At 50.6% G+C, this 17,577-nt stretch overlaps 1 protein-coding gene and 1 non-coding gene across 2 annotated transcripts in view; one reads left to right on the forward strand and one right to left on the reverse strand.

The window, feature by feature from the left end:
- LOC149354751 (uncharacterized) overlaps window positions 1–17,577 on the reverse strand; it is a 73,090-nt gene that overhangs the window by 42,924 nt on the left and 12,589 nt on the right. The window lies entirely within an intron of this gene.
- On the forward strand, window positions 13,733–13,804 carry TRNAQ-CUG (transfer RNA glutamine (anticodon CUG)). Its single transcript has one exon. It is a non-coding gene; the product is annotated as a tRNA-Gln (tRNA).

Raw genomic sequence — 17,577 nt, forward strand, 5'->3', positions numbered from 1 at the left:
CCGGATCAGCGGTCACTGCCTGCCCTAAGTAGGCATATTCTCTTACTACTTCCAGTACCTCGCTACCAATTGCGAACTGGTGTTCTCTTGCTAGGCTGTTTAACATTACTTTGATTTTCTGCAGGTTAATTTTTAGCCCCACCGTTCTGCTCTGCCTGTATAACTCATTGATCATGCTTTGCAGTCCATGTCCTGAGTGACATAGCAAGGCAATGTCATCAGCGAATAGCAAATTACTCAGGTATTCTCCATTAACTCTTGTCCCCAACTCTTTCCATTTCAGGCCCCGGAATACCTCCTGTAAGCAGGCGGTGAATAGCATTGGCGAGATCGTGTCTCCCTGCCTGACACCTTTCTTTATTGGAATTTTATTGCTGACTTTATGGAGGACTATGGCAGCTGTGCAATCGTTATAATTATCTTTCAGTATTTTCACATAACACTCTTCCACACCCTGATTCCGCAATGCCTGCATGACAGCTGAGGTTTCCACTGTGTCAAATGCTTTCTCGTAATCAATAAAGGCTTTATATAGGGGTTGGTTATATTCTGCGCATTCCGCAATCACCTGATAGTGTGAATATGGTCCATTGTCGACTATCCTTTACGAAAGCCTGCCTGATCATTTGGTTGATTAAAGTCTAAGGTTGTCCTGATTCTATTAGCGATTACCTTAACAAACACCTGGTAGGCAACAGACAGCAAGCTGATCGGTCTGTAATTCTTTAAGGATGGCTATTTTTCCTAGCTTTATCTCCCCATCCGTCCTCAAGCAGATCTTCTGTTACTTGATCCTCACCAGCTGCTTTGTCTCTTTGCGTTGCTCCGAAGGCTTTCTTCACTTCCTCTTTCGTTGCTGGCGGGATGCCCCATTGCTGTGCACTACTGCCTCTCTCATTAACGTTCTGATTACATTGTCTACTGTATAGATTTGAGTAGAACTCTTCGGTTACTTTAACTATCCTATCCATATTGCTAATTACATTGCCCTCTCTGTCTTTTAACGCATTCTTTTGTTTTTCACCTATGACTAGTATCCTCTTCACTGCTTTTAGGCTATCTCCGTTCTTTAAAGCATGCTCAATTTTCTCCATGTTAAACTTTCTTATGCCGAATACCTTGCGCTTATCTATTAATTTAGATAACTCTGCTAGTTCTATCCTTTCTGTGGAGTTAGACGACGTCATGCTTTGGCGCTTCTTGATCAGATCTTTAGTCTCCTGAGTTAGCTTGCCGGTATCCTGTCGAACCATTCTACCACCTACTTCTGCGGCACACTCCGTAACAATAGCTGTGAGATTATGTTCATTGCTTCAACATTATGGTCGTCTTCTTCAGTTAAAGCGGATAATCTGTTCTGCAGCGAAATCCTGAATTTCTTTACATTCCCTCTTAACGCTAACCCGTTAATAGCCTTCTGCTTCACTAGTTTCCCCCGTTCTTTCTTCAAATCTAAGCTAATACGAGACCATACCATTCTGTGGTCGCTACAATGTACCTTTCCGAGGACCTCCACAACCTCTACAGTGCCAGGGTGAGCGCACAGTGTGAAGTCTATTTCATTTTTAGTCTCACCATTGGGGCTCTTCCACGTCCACTTCCTGTTTGCTCGTGGAAAAGGGGTATTTATGATCCATAAATTATTTCTAACTGCGAAATCTACTAATAACGCTCCCCTACTATTCCTAGAATCTATGCGATAGTCACCTACCACCTGGTCTCCAGCCTGCTTTTTACCTACCTTCGCATTAAAGTTGCCCATCAGTACAGTCTACTGTGATTTTACTTTGGTCATTGCCAATTCCACATCTTCATAGAAGCTTTCAACAATCTGGTCATCATGGCTTGATGTAGGCGCGTAGGCCTACACCACCTTCAGCTTGTACCCCTTATTAAGCCTAATTACGATAGCTGCCACCGTCTCGTTAATACTATGAAACTCGTCGATGTTGCCAGCTATATGAGGAATCCCACCCCTAGTTCTCGTCTATCTGCTAATCCACAATAGCACAGTACGTGCCCGCCCTTTAGTACTGTATACGCCTCATCTGTTCTCCTAACCTCACTAAGCCCTATGACATCCCATTTAATACCCGCTAATTCCTCCAACAGCACTGTTAAGCTAGCCTCGCTGGATAAGGTTCTTGCGTTAAACGTTGCCAGGTTCAGTTTACAATGGCGGCCTGTCCGGAGCCAGAGATTCTTAGCCCCCTCCGCTGCGTCACAGGTCTGACTGCCGCCTTGTTCAGTTGCTCCGCAGCCGCTGGGGACTGAGGGTCGGGGGTTAATTGGTTTGTTCAAAGAAGGTTGCGGCCAAGTACTGCGCCAGGGTAGCCAAATCCTGTTTCTGGTGAGGAACTGCGTTGTCGGTTCTGGTCACCGAGATCAGGCTTCACTCAAGGCCTGGTTATGCAATTCCATCGACACGCTGAGTTTTTTTTAACACGGTAGAGAATTGCGTGGCACCGGGATTCGAACAATCGGTCTACTTGCACGCGAGGCGAGTATGAGCCATTAAAGGCTTTCGCCTTAAAACTGATCAGCATCCACCCAAGCGTAGCCTTACGGCTAAAAAGGATGTCTAAGCGCTTCCACAGGGACTTCGTAGCTGAACACAGATTAGTCCTTTGCCCGTGTTCCAAGCTGCGTCCCTTTCAAAAGTACTTCTTTTGGCGACGACCGATTGGCCGGCAATGTGGTGGCATATGTCAATTCTGCTGCGACTGTGAGCCCCAGCAGGAGTCATTGTGTTACAGCTGCCACAGCGAAAGGCCATGGGGCACTTTTAATGCGAAAGCCTTTCTTGGCTTATGAGTGGGTGTCCACACCACCAACGGTCACTAATTAACCGCTAATTAACGAACACTAATTAAACATCACTAATTGGTCAGTGAGGCCGTCGCAGTGGCTCAGTGGTTATGGTGCTCGGCTGCTGACCCAAAAGACGCGAGTTCGATCCCGGCCGCGGCGGTTGAATTTCTTTGGAGCAGAAATTCTAGAGGCCCGTGTACTGTGCGATGTCAGTGCACGTTAAAGAACCCCAGGTGGTCGAAATTTCCGGAGCCCTCCACTACGGCGTCTCTCATAGCCTTAGTTGATTTGGGACGTTAAACCCCATAAACCATAAACCATAATTGGTCAGTGATTAAAACATCGCTTAAAAAAGTCGCTTGCATGCGAACCAGCCTTTACACGGACGTAATCAGACATGTATGGTTCCTGGCGTGGCCAGTGGCACCCGCTGCTGTGATCTGCCGCGCCACCGTCTTCCCTCAACACGCACGCCCCTTCCTCACGCTGCATTTGGAGCTCGCTGTACGACATGGAATTCCTATTTCCTAAGCTTATCTGCATGTTTGTTTTGATAAGTAGGAAAGAACAAGGACACCATTTTTTTTATAAAGGAGTGCCGTTTTGGAAATCTGAGCTAGTCTAACTAAGGTAACAATTCCCAGTTCACCCGCCGCGGTGGCTCAGTGGTAAAGGCGCTCGGCTGCTGACCCGAAAGACGAGGCTTCGATCCCGACCTCGGCGGTCGAATTTCGATGGAGGCGAAATTCTAGAGGCCCGTGTACTGTGCAATGTGAGTGCATGTTAAAGAACCCCAGGTAGTCGAAATTTCCAGAGCCCTTCACTATTTCATCCCTCATAGCCTGGGTCGCTTTGGGACGTTAGACCCTCCAAAATCACAAACCATAATTTCCAGTTCCATCACGACGAACAAAGTGCATTGAGGTCACAAGAGGCATACAAAAGCCAATCACTGCTTCATTGTTTTAATTGACTCAAACTCTTACGTCAGCCACTCTCTAGAGCAATCGCAGAAAAATGAACAAGCAGCCATTATATCGCCGTTTCTGTACACTTCTCAAGCGACCTCCAGGCATTGTGTACATGGTAGCCTTCGGCTGAAGTCTAAACGAACCAAACATGAGGGGAAAAAAATCAGTTAATTCCACGTGCCGATGCATGTTTACTAAATTCTTCCGTACAGTGAAAAAAAAAGACATATACAATATAGAGCCTTTAATTTGTAATTTTGAAAGAACGCTGCGGTTTATCTTGTAGCTTCATTTAGAAGTTTTTCATTTTACATCCTTAATTTCAAATTTACAGCTAATTTGCTTACCAACGCCAGCTAATAGGGTAGCCGCATGATAAAACTTGGTATTGAACTACGCATAAATATACAATTTTACAATATACAACTAAACACTATTTTTCGTATCTAGGGAAATCTAGGGAATTTTGGTTTCAAATTGGGGGAGAAGCGGCTCTGAAGGTTGGCAGCACTGCCCCTTTCTTGCTATCGCTCTCCCCTTTCTTTCCCTCTCCCTGTACTTTTATTCCCGCTAGCCGCAGCTCAGGTGCTTTAGGTTTCGACGCTAGATGCCGCAGCTTGCAACAACTGTTCCTTCCATATTTTTTTTTCTTAACAATAAAAAAGCCACTAAAAACAACAACAGACTTAAGTAAAATCCTGTAATTTTTGCCCTTTTGCCGATAAACGAAACGACCAAAAGGAAAGGTCAAACATATGCCTAGTTGCGTATCAGAAGCCCCAGTAAAAGGGCAATCCAAGGTCCTATATGCATACCAACACTATTTCAGGCACACTTTTTTGTGCTTTTAAAACCGGACATGTATTTAAAAAGAAAAGTGAGAATTGCGTAAATGCGTATGACTTTATACAGTGCCGGTTGGCGACCGCCGCAGAAGCCGATCGATTGCCGATTATTGATAACAGGCACCTAATAGCTTGTAAGCACAGACCGTCGTTTCACATTTTTCTCCAAGAGGAAAATATTTGGTGTGAGCTAATTCGCTACAGCAGTGATTGACACACAATTCCGTAATGAAACAGCAAAACGCCGTGACGACCTTCAGATCAACGTTCTTAGACAGGCGTGCCTATCGTGGACGTCGCTGGAACTAACGGCGCTTCAGTCGCGCTTTTCTACACATATGGCGCGTCGTCCGCTACATACACATCAAGAAGGGCGGCGCTGTGCCCATAGCTGGAGGTATTTTTTTTGCGGCATAAGCAAACAAGAATATGGCATAACTGGTGTTGGTACATGGCGAAACGCTGTTCCGCTTGGAGGGCACAAGGGTACAACCACTGGGGTTTGGGCGGGCGATATCTGAACGAGGCACTGCATGAGGGGCGCAAAGCAGGATGGCATATGTACCTCTCGCTTGAAGTCACCAAGTGCACATATTAAGGCGGAAGCCTTTAATGCCTCATCGTTGTAGGCAGGAGTTGTCGACAGAAATGTCACAATCTTCAATTGGTCGAAATGGCCGTGACGTCACCGTGCGCGAATTTCAAACGGGGCCAATAGTACTTTGGCTTGTAACCGTGCAACCAATTAAAGAGATGGTATAGTGATGCTTCAAGTAAGTGCGACTGAGTTTAGTTAATTGCTTAACCAATTCGCCTAATTAACCTTTCTAGTCAGACCAGATAAATAAATAAATCCGAGTAGGAAATTGGTCGATTTGGGGAACAGAACCAGGGTGTCCGGAGTGCGAGACGAGCACGCTAACGACTCCGCCATGCCAACTCGCTGGTATGGAATGAACAAAGGCACGTCTGGTGTAACCAAAGGCTCACTCGGGGAAAACGAAGAAAGACTACAAGAGGCCGCGACATGCGTAGAAGACTATGTCAAGGCAAGAGGACTAGCCTGCTCGACAGAGAAGTCCGAGCTCCTAAGAGTACGGCGAGGCAAGAACCGCACTGTCCCCGATGAAGAAAACCTGAGGCTAAATGTCCGACTCAAGGGACAACTAATCCCGGAAAAAACACTCATCAGGATATTAGGAAAGTGGATACAACCGAACCAAAGGTGCACCCACACCCTAACAATACTTAAAACAGCAACCAACCAAATAGCTCGCATGATAACAAGGATCTCGAGGAAAAGACACGGCATGAAAGAGGCAGACACGCTACAGCTGGTCAGAAGCCTGGTGGTAAGCAGAGTAACATGCAGCCTCCCATACTACCACTGCACAAAATACGAAATGCAACAAGCGGATGCAATCCTGAGGAAAGCCCTCAAGACGGCGCTTCACCTACAACAATCAACATCAACCGAAAAACTACTGACTCTGGGGCTACACAACAGTCTCGAAGAACTCCAAGAAGCGCAAATAATAGCACAAATCGAAAGACTAAAACTATCGGCAATGGGCAGAAGACTTCTGAGCAGATACGGCGGTGCAGCTACGATAAAGGAGACACAAACCACGGAGACGATACCAGACGAATACAGAAACACCATCAAAGTAGCACCGATACCAAGGAATATGGACCCGAACCTACACATGGTGCGAAGAGAAGCAAGAGCAGAGTATATACCGACTAGCCCAACATCATGTCTTACTTCAGTACAAAGAACACTGGCAACTAGAATCCGCACTGCGTACGTAGACGCCGCTACATACACTGAGGACAGAAACCACAAGAAAAGCAAAGTGGACGGTGATCGACTCGGACCTAAAAGAAATCACCAGTGTGTCAATCCGGAACTGTACGGTATAGTCGAGGCTGAAGAGGCAGCCGTGGCTCTAGCGGCAGCGGAGGGCTACCGATCCAACAAGTCCTTTACAATACTCACCGACTCACAAGCTGCATGTCGCAACTATATAAACGGCAGAATCAGCCACAGCGCGCTCCGCATTCTCCGCTCGAGTGGCAAAGCCGTAAACAACCAGGCCAAACACACGATACTTTGGGTGCCGGGACATACCGACATTAAGGGAAATCAGGAGGCGGATAATATAGCTCGAGGGTACGCAACAAACAGAGCATCCAACAATCCCGACCCCGCTGAGGAACCCGAGCCGGTAGCCCAAAGCTATACAGACATTCTTAACTACTACAGAGGGATCAGACGAAAATACCCGCCCCCACACAAACAACTCAGTAGAGAAGACGCCGTAGCATGGCGACAGCTACAAACGGGAGCATTCCCGTGCCTAAACATCCTAAGTAAAATCTAACCCACGCCGTACAAGAGCGAGTGCCCGTGGTGTGGAGACAAACCAACCCTATACCATACCACATGGGCTTGCCAGAAAATAGACGACCTACCCATAATAAAAAATCCGAGTGCAGAACAGTGGGAGAGGATGCTATCCAGCGGCATCCTGAAAGTCAAACAAGGACTAGTAAGGCGTGCACGCAGGGCAGCTACCCTCAGCGGAGCCCTGGACTAGGGGAACCGATCCTGCAATTACCGACGAGCAAGGAGTAGAGTTGAACGGGCGACGGCGTTCTGTGGACTCCATGGCAACGTTGCAAGACGCTGCCGCCTTCCACTCGAAGCTTAACATCGTCACCACACTTCAGTGACACAAGCAGCAACACCGCGCTTAAGGCTTTCGCCTTATGGCACTTTAAGTCAGCATAGCGCCCCCCTGGATTTTTTCACCACAAACACATTTTTACAGCACTAACAGCACCATCACCCGAAAAACCAGCTTGAAAATTTGCCCAGCATGTCGTAATTGCAGTAAGCGAAACTCCGGCGACAGCAGACGATGTACAAAAGCCCGACTGCAGCGCCACCACTTCCCGCGCCCGCCACTTTAGCCACCTCCCGAGAGGGGCTGCGACAGTGAAGCTCCGCCCTCATTCCGCCTCCGCGCACAGAATTCCTCCACGACAAAAAAGTAGTGCACTGCTTAAACGTTTCTTGTTACGTAAACAAGAAGCTTAGCAGAATAAAAAAAATTATGAGGTCTAGAATTTTGATACGTGGATTGTTTGATATAGTCAAACATTAAAAAGCTGATTTCTTTTACAGTTACGATTGGCCAGCGGAGTAATACAGGACGCCGCGGACCATGGCCCAGTGTTAGCAACTGCTGTTTTTTTAAGTTGTATCCTAATATAAGAACGTTGACCAGAACTGTCTGGGGGGATAAGTTGCTTGCAGCACGCTAGCGTAATTTCTCAAAGGTCCGCAATCGCTCTAACGCTATACTAAAACTCTGTTACAAAGGGTCCGGCGTGGTCTAGGATGGGCTTGGATGGGTAGGGAACTCTCAGTGTTTGCGAGGGCACAGGTCTGTAACATATTTTTGTTTGCAAAGCTCGCGTATGTCCTTCAAGTCCTGCATTGTGCGAGGAGAAAGGTGGAAGCAATACACAGAATATTTGCAACATTCGTTTGGCGCTCTGAATGGGAGCCCATGAGGCGTGACAACTTGTTCCTTCCCTTAGAGGGTGGTGGAGTGGGTCTTGTTCACCTGTTCGTGCATATACTTGTTTCCCGTTTTTTCTTTTTCAAATCGGCAAACCACCCGTTTCTGGTAGCTGTGCTCATTAGGCGGCTTAGTTTTCATTTGCCTTACTTATTCGCACCGACTGTGCAGGCTCGTGAGGGGACTTTATGGGGATTCCTTAAGGAGGTTGCTGACACTTTCAATTTCCTCACTGTGCGCTTCTCTTTAGATTACCTGTATAGCCTCTCGAGAAAACAGATGACCCAGGCTCTCACTGAGTCTTTCTTCCCTACACCATTGTATCGGCAGCCTTATCTGGGGTCTTTGGACATCAGTGTTCTAAAGCGTGTTAGGCGGATGTGCATTCAGGCAGCCGCTAAACGTTCTTTTTTAAACTACACACAGCGACGCTGCCTGTCAAGACATTTCTTAGTGACAAGGGGATGTTTGTACCCTGGAATGTGAATTGCCGTCTGTGTAACGTGCCTGAGACAATTGATCATTGCTTCATCCTGTGCCGTGATGCCATGTTCTTTTGGGACATACTACAACGAACTCTTAAGAAGGACATTGAAATTACACCATACACTATTAGATTTCTGCCTGTTGACAAAAACTCTCTTGTGCCTTATGATCTGTTTGTGTTGATGGGACTATTCAGTCTTTGGAAAAGCCGTATGATGGACAGACATGCCGAGCCACCAAGATCGTCCAAATCTGTGTTTCGTGAACAGTGTGCTTTGGTGAGTAGTGTATATGCTGCACGCGAAGAACCTCCAAGCTGGCTGCCGTGTCTGGATGAATGTGTGTGCCTCCCTGAATTTTGATGTTTGGATAGAGATGCAGTGTTGAGGTAGGGCTATGGCGGGCTCCTATTAAGCAGCCCGGTAACTTGTGACTCGAACCAGTCTGACTGAAGTTTTCCTCCTTTCTACGGAAGTTCTTCCATGCAATAAAGAAAAAAAGAAGTCCGGCGTGGTCTAGTGGGTAGTGTGGTGTGCCGCCGGCTAGTGTAACAGCCGAGCGCCAAGTAATGTGAAAGAGCGGACGCGCCCTCCTCTCCCGGCGCCCGTCGGAGGGCGAGCCCCAGCTCACCCGTCCCTTTCTAAAATAAATGCTTTTCTGTTCTCAGCCACCCGTCTGAAGGGTCGTTCTTCTCTGCGCTCGTCGAACACTCACGACATGGTGTCAGAAGTGGGGTCAGGGCTTCGTTAAAGAGATTCTCGCCGTCCTCAGCGGTCGGAAGGAACCGTGATGGCAGAAGCAACTGCGAGTTCGGGCTTTGCGCTGAAGCCGCCCACAGCTTTCACTTTCGACCGAGCGTCGGAATGGCCAGCCTGGATTCTCGAGTTCGAGGACTACCGCTACGCATCCGGTCTCAACAGGCAAGACCAGGAGACGCAGGTGCGGACTCTGCTCTACGTGATGGGCCGCCAAGCCAGGCAAATCTTCAGCACGTTTTCGCTCTCCGCTGAAGATGCAAAGAACTACGACCTCGTCAAGGAGAAGTTCGATTCGCACTTCGTTCAGACAAAGAACGTTGTCTACGAGTCAGCGTGCTTCAACCGGCGTGAACAGGAGCCCACAGAGACGGTTGACCAATACGTCACTGTGCTGTACAACATGGCGGACAGGTGCGATTACGGTGAACTGCGGGATCGACTCATCCGCGACCGTTTTGTCTTGGGCCTCCGTGATAAAAGGCTGTCAGAAGCGTTGCAGCTGGATGCCGACCTCACCCTCGTCAAAGCTCTCTCCAAGGCTCGACAGAAGGAAACAGTGCATCATCAACAGCAGCTACTTCAACTTCAAGCCGCGGGGGGAAGTCCATCGGTCAAGACGGAAGGCATTGCTTTGGATGCTGTTGCCCGCGCAAAGCACAAGGGAAAACATCGCACGCGACCGGCCAGTTTCGCGAAGACGAGCTGCCAGTCTTGTAGCTACTGCGGGGGAACGCCTCACCCTCGTCCTTCGTGTCCGGCTAAATCCGAAAAGTGCTCAAGATGCAAAAGTAAGGGACATTACGCTCGCGTCTGCAGAAAGTTTCCCTCTAAAGAAGTCTCAACACTCGAGCAGGAAACCTCAGCACTTTTTCTCGGCGCTGTCCATCAACCAGCCACTGCTCAGAACGACATCAGGCTCGTCGAAGTCGGCATTAACGGATTTCCATTGGTTGCCAAGATTGACACAGGGGCTCAAGTCTCCGTTGTGCCTGCAAATTTTGCCGGAGTTCCCAGAGATCTCCATCCGGTAAAAGAAACTTTGGCAGGACCGACGGGGAAAGCGCTTCAAGTTGTCGGAAAATTTGGCGCAACTATCAAATGGAAGACGCGAAGTTCCGACCAAGTCATCTATGTCGTTCAACATCTCAAGCACCCGCTCCTTGGATTACCTGCTATAGAGGCTTTGGGCTTGGTGAAGTTCCTGTGCGCAACCGAACGCATTGAGGAGCGTTACTCCCAACTTTTCTGCGGACTAGGTCAGTTGCCGGGCGAGTACACCATTCGTCTCGAGCCGACAGCCGTGCCATACTCCGTGACTGTAGCGAGGCGCATTCCTGTACCGCTACGAAAAGCAGTGGAGCAGGAAATACTCAAGATGAGGGAGCAAGGGGTTATTCGTCCTGTTCAAGGCCCTACGGACTGGTGTGCCGGAATCGTTCCCGTCGTGAAGCCGTCAGGAGGAGTCCGAATCTGCGTGGACTTCACTCGCCTCAATTCATCGGTCCTCAGAGAAAGGTTTCCTCTTCCGTCAGTGGAACAGTCACTCGCACTGCTAGGTGAGGCTGCAGTATTTTCTCGACTTGATGCCAACTCGGGGTTTCACCAAATTCCTCTTTCTCCGGCATGCCAAGAGCTGACTACTTTTATCACGCCGATAGGGCGGTTCTGTTTCACCAGACTTCCCTTCGGTATCACGTCAGCGCCGGAATACTTTCAAAAACGCATGTCCGAAACTCTCAGTGGACTGACTGGAGTAGTCAATCTCATGGACGACATTCTAGTTTTTGGCCGCGACCAAGCGGAGCATGACAAGAACCTGGCCTCGACGCTAAAGCAACTCGCTTCATCGGGATTCACCCTCAACCGCACAAAATGTGTTTTCAGTGTTAATGAGGTGACCTTCCTGGGATGCGTCATAAACCGCCGAGGTATCCGACCCGACCCTAAAAAAGTCGAGGCAGTCAAGTCACTTCCTCCGCCAAAAGACGTCGCGGGAGTCCGGAGGATCTTGGGAATGGTGAATCATTTGGCAAGGTTTCTGCCATGTCTGGCCGAGAAAACTGCACCGCTTCGTGACCTCCTCAAAAAGACATCAGAGTGGACCTGGGGGCCTGCTCAGGAAGTGGCGTTCACGAGCATCAAAGACCTCCTTTGTTCAGAGAAGTGCTTAGCCAAGTATCATCCAGACTACCCTACAACACTGTCAGCGGATGCATCAGCCCATGGTTTGGGTGCAGTCCTGCTACAAACGCAGCCAGATGGATGTGAACGCCCAGTTGCATACGCCTCGAGATCCCTAACAACGGCAGAAACGCGCTATGCTCAGGTTGAAAAGGAAGCCTTGGCACTGACATGGGCAGCCGAACGCTTTGAAGAATACATCCGTGGACTCACGGCAACATTCCAGACTGACCATCAGCCTTTGATCACCCTTCTGGGAAAGGCCTCTCTGGATTTGCTGCCGCCACGTATTCAACGCTTCCGCATGCGCCTGATGCGCTTCACCTATACGGTGCAGTATGTGCCAGGGAAAAGCCTTGCAACGGCCGACACTTTGTCCAGGGCACCCGTAACCAGCGACCTGGTAGCAGGAATGCTCACCTGCGACGAAGTCAGTGCCTACGTAAAGGGAGCTGTCATCGGACTTCAAAGTTCCGCCTTCGATCCGATCAAGAAAGCACAAAACGAAGACGAAATCTGCCAGCGTCTTCGGTGCATGGTACTGCGTGCATGGATGGCCGGAAAAACGCAAAGTTCCCGCTGCTTTGTCACCATTCTGGCAACACCAAGCAAGTCTATCCCAAAACGATGGCTACTTGCTATATGGAACACGCTTGGTTATCCCTCAACACATGAGAGGAGAAATTCTCGCTCGCCTACACGAGGGGCACCAAGGAATCGAGCGCTGCAGAGCCAGAGCCAGGCAGTCTGTGTGGTGGCCAGGGTTATCCAGTGAACTCCGCCAAGTCGTCTCTAACTGTCAAATCTGCGCTAAAACGCGCCAGCAAAATGCTGAGCCGCTCCTGCCAACATCAATTCCCGAGCTGCCTTGGAACATGGTGGCCATAGATCTCTTTCAACTTCGTGGCAAGCCGTACCTCATCTGTGTGGACTACCACTCTCGGTACCCGGAGATAGCGCTTCTAGCTTCCACAACAGCAGACGCAGTTATAAACCACCTCAAGAGCTTTTTCGCTCGTCATGGAATTCCTGTGACTGTGGTTTCCGACAACGGCCCTCAGTTTTCGTGCTCGGAGTTTAAGAAATTCGCGAAGACGTACGGTTTCACCCACATCACGAGCAGCCCCTTACATCCGCAGGCCAACGGGGAAGCAGAGCGAGCGGTGCAAACAGTAAAACGCCTGCTGAAGAAGGCTGAAGATCCTTATCTTGCGTTGCTGGCCTACAGAGACACGCCGGGACCAACAGGCTTCAGCCCTTCGAAACTGCTCATGGGACGACGGCTGCGCACACGTGTTCCGACATTTCCCGCTCTCTTCGCACAGCGGGGTAGCGAGAGCAAGCAGGCAGCCGCAAAGGATCGCGAAAACAAGGAGCAACAGAGGCGAAATTTCAACTCCCGACACGCCGCCAGAGAGCTGCCGGTACTCCCGCCCAAGACCCAAGTTTGGGTGAGAGACTTCGACTGCGAGGGGGAAATAGTAGAGCAAGCCGGGACCCCACGGTCATACTGGGTAAAGACAAGCCGCGGGACCGTGCGCCGCAATCGGCGGATGCTGGTTTCCTGGAAGCCATCGCAGAGTCGAACGACGCCGCCTCCTTCTCCCGCTTTCCTGGACTACGACGATGAAGACTGGCTATTAACACCAAGAGCGTCGCCGACAGAGGACGACGGGGGAGCTCGACCGCAGCGCGGCAGTAACTCACCGCCCGAGACATCACACTGCACTCAAGCTGCGGCTGCAAGGGCACCAGTTGCCGTGACTCGCTCCGGGCGTAGTGTCTTTGTGCCGGACCGTTTCGGGGGCATCGCCGTGGTATCGGCTAACGGAGGGGGATGTGGTGTGCCGCCGGCTAGTGTAACAGCCGAGCGCCAAGTAATGTGAAAGAGCGGACGCGCCCTCCTCTCCCGGCGCCCGTCGGAGGGCGAGCCCCAGCTCACCCGTCCCTTTCTAAAATAAATGCTTTTCTGTTCTCAGCCACCCGTCTGAAGGGTCGTTCTTCTCTGCGCTCGTCGAACACTCACGACAGGTAGGATACCCGGCTTTCACCCACAAGGCCCGGGTTCGATCCCCACTGTCGGAAAGTGAGGTCTCATGGTGTAATGGTTAGCACTCTGGACTCTGAATCCAGCAATCCGAGTTCAAATCTCGGTGAGACCTGCTTTTTTTTTCTTGCCCTTTATTTTTGCCTACTCTTTTGCTGCCAAAGTTTGTGCCTGGGTGTCCATGGCCGAGTCAAGCTGACCCAGAGGCACGGAGATAGAAGCACTTAGGAGGCGAAACTCGCCTCTCTCCCGCGGCCGCAGAGTCACAGGCGCTGTCTTCTTCCTTCGACCGCCGCCGGATGCCGCCCTCGTCAGGTTCCCGAGGACGACGCGAGCTCGCGCCGTCGCGTGCATTTCCGTGCTTCCGCGGGAGAGCATATTTGCGCGGCCAACATTTTCTTCGCAAATGTCATGCTGCCCTGAGTTATCGTGTGGTAAAACGTGGACTCATAGTACGGGAGGCAATTTACATTCGAATTCTAACTGTTGATGTGTCTGCGGCTCGGCGCTCTTCCACTTACTGGTGGGCAGTGCCGCGTGCGATGGCTGCCCTTTTTACTCACGTCGTTAAGGAAATTCCTTGGATACTCATGAAACATGCGAAAGATATTAGCTTTATGTGCTTACCTTCAGGGTCTTAGGGACCACGATAGAGAGGCATGCAGCAAAGCTTGCTGAAGAAGTAAAAAGATGAAGAGGTGCATATGCTCCCGGCGCAAGCATCGGTCATAAGCCGCCGCGGTGGCTCAGCAGTTATGTTGCTCGGCTGCTGACCCGAAAGACGCGGGTTCGATCCCGGCCGCGGCGGCTGGAATTTCTTTGGAGGAGAAATTCTGGTTTGGTTTATGGGGTTTAACGTCCCAAAGCGACTAAGGCTATGAGAGACGCCGTAGTGGAGGGCTCCGGAAATTTCGACCACCTGGGGTTCTTTAACGTGCACTGACATCGCACAGCACACGGGCCTCTAGAATTTCTCCTCCAAAGAAATTCTAGCCGCCGCGACCGGGATCGATCGCGGCGGCTAGAATTTCTTTGGAGGAGAAATTCTAGAGGCCCGTGTACTGTGCGATGTCAGTGCACGTTAAAGAACCCCAGGTGGTCGAAATTTCCGGAGCCCTCTACTACGGCGTCTCTCATAGCCTTAGTCGCTTTGGGACGTTAAATCCCATAAACCAAACCGCATCGGTCATAATTAAGGCAACACGTACATCATAGCTTGCTGATTCGCGTGTCCTCTTCAGTCGGAACAAATCACTGGGAACAAGTCACTGGGAGCCTTGAAGGAGATGACGCTTTCTTTGCACGACTTGTATCCGCTATTGCAGTTCGGAACAAATCACTTACGTCCCATCGTATGCTACAGCGAGGCAGTAAGGCGTACCGGGTCCACGGAGATAGACCAGGACTCGAGCGCGAGCACTCTACCACGTCGGTCACACAGCTTCTGGAGACTAGAGCACACGACCGCACCCGCTGTTTCGAGGGTGTTACGTGTTACAGAGTATTCCTTATTTATTTATTTTTTCTTGGTTTCTTACCTTCCGCCACTTTGTGTCCGAAGCTGCTAAAAGATTTGGCGGAGCTCCTCTGCAGGGAGTGGGGGGAGTTTCCCAGCCGTCACTGTGCACAAGCAGGGCTGTCTACCTCGCCGTTCTCAAGACAGTCTGAGCTGGGCAGCGACGCATTGTGTTAGCCCATTTTGACCCGAATAGCCAAATAGAAGAGCCTGACGTCTCAGGCATGGCTAGCTACAATGGACTGCTCCACAACAAGATGAAGGAGGCCGCTCAGTGACACGAAGCCGTATCGATACGTGCAGTGCCCAATTAGCGGTGACAGCGTTGTGATTCCCTTGCAGCTAAATAGGCAGGGGAGATAAGGAACCAGCTGGGTTCGTCCATCGTGGGATTCAACCCGCCTTACAGGGAAAGTACAGTGTTTGGAAGCCCGCTTCAGGGTCCCTCTGACCGCAGGGGATGAAAAGGGAGCGGTGCAATGTTTAAAAAAAAATTGTGAGCCCCTCTGTGGGCTGGCTAGTTTAGCCACAGCTGGAAGCACGACGTCTACAACTACTTAGCCGCTGTTCTCCGTGCAAGCCGGCTGGAATGGTAACATTCTTGATACCCCATCAGCGGCCCCAGACCACAAACGGAGGGGTTCCCTGTAACACCCTGCCAATGTTCCCGCACTGCTTTTTTTTTTTTCACGCTCCGCCGTCCCGAAACCGCGCCACGCACCGCGCAGCGCGGTGCCTCGCGCTGCCCAAGCGGGCACTAAAGTCACTGACTTTAGCGGGCACTAAAGTCACTGGAACTCTGAAAGTACCGCAACCAGCGGGCGGCGCGCGGGCAACATTGGGGTGTTGTTGCCAGAGGTGGTCCAGCTCGGCGAGCGCGTCGTCTGCTAGGCGAAGAAGGTCTCCCTTGCGGCCGCCTTGCTCATCGGTTTTGCGCGAAAATTAATCAATGAAAGTATTCATGATTGATACCTTAGATGAGGTGAGGGTTTCGAAAACCTTGAAAGCGTCGCACGACAGCTGCGCAGCCTCTCGTATTCTTTAGCCCACGGGTGTGAGCTAACAACGTAAGAAGCAGGCTTGTCCTATTTTGCTTCCGTGAGAGGCTTGCAAATGCATGTTTTCGGGGCCCGGAAAACTTTAAAGCCGGCAGGCTGCGTACATACGAGCGGGCTATAGCAAAGCGTTTAGTAAATCGGTTCACTTGGAAGCCTGATGCGTATAAAACGTTCCCTGTGCGCTTGCTGTTTCCTGCCTCCTGTTCTTCCCTCCGTGTGGTCAGTCGCCGGTCGGAGGCTTGCGGGAGGTAGTTGGGCGACCCCAAGGTCGACGACGGGTCCAACGCTCTAACTGTGTGGCCAGATAGCATGCGGGCGCGCTGTGGCTGTATTTCGATAGAGGCGAAATACAAGATAGCATGCGGGCGCGCTGTGGCCGTATTTCGATAGAGGGGAAATACAAAAACTCCCGTGCGCAGTGCGATGTAAGTACGCGTTAAATAACTCCAGATGGCATAAATTCTCCCACTGCGCTCCACTTCGGCACCCTTCATAGCTATCGTGTCTCTTCGGGACGTTAAACTCTGCAATTTATTATTTTTTATTTAATCCTCATTAGCCAATATCGATGACCAGCAGGGAAAAAAAATCTCGTAAAGCAACATCTTCGAAGACATTTATTGCTTTCACACTCACACAAACACACGACGCCCACAGACACACGCGGTGCACAAAGACACACGCGCACAGATACGCACGCAGACACACGCAAACACAGACACACGCGGTGCACACAGATACGCACGCAGACGCACGCACTGACAGACACGCATGCACAGACACACGCACGCACACAGATACGCACGCACACAGATACGCACGCATACACAGACACACGCGGTGCACAGACACGCGCGCACACAGATACGCACGCAGACACGCATACACAGACACACGCGCGCAGACGCACGCACTGACAGACACGCATGCACAGACACACGCACGCACACAGACACGCGCGCGCAGCACACATGCGCGCACACAGAGACAGGCGTGCGCACAGAGACACGCACACAGACATACGCTCAGATAGAGGCACAGGCACGCGCGCACACGCACACAGACACACACATGCACACAGACGCTATACTGAACGTGCTACTTCAGAAAACACGCCGTCCAACCACCTCGGAAGCACTGCGCCCCGTCGGCTCCTAGAGCGAGTGGACCATCTATGGAGGCGCCTACTCACGTGATCAAAACTGGCCAATAGGCGGCGCGGCGGCGAAGAGATCACGCGTGGAGACCGGGACCGGACAGACTGCGAGAGCGACTGCGTAAAATAGATGAGTACTTTCCTTTAATAGTTTTAAA

This window comes from Amblyomma mixtum, chromosome 3 (genome assembly GCF_055824585.1).
Source record: "Amblyomma mixtum isolate Tamu chromosome 3, ASM5582458v1, whole genome shotgun sequence".
Taxonomy (NCBI): Eukaryota; Metazoa; Arthropoda; class Arachnida; order Ixodida; family Ixodidae; genus Amblyomma; species Amblyomma mixtum.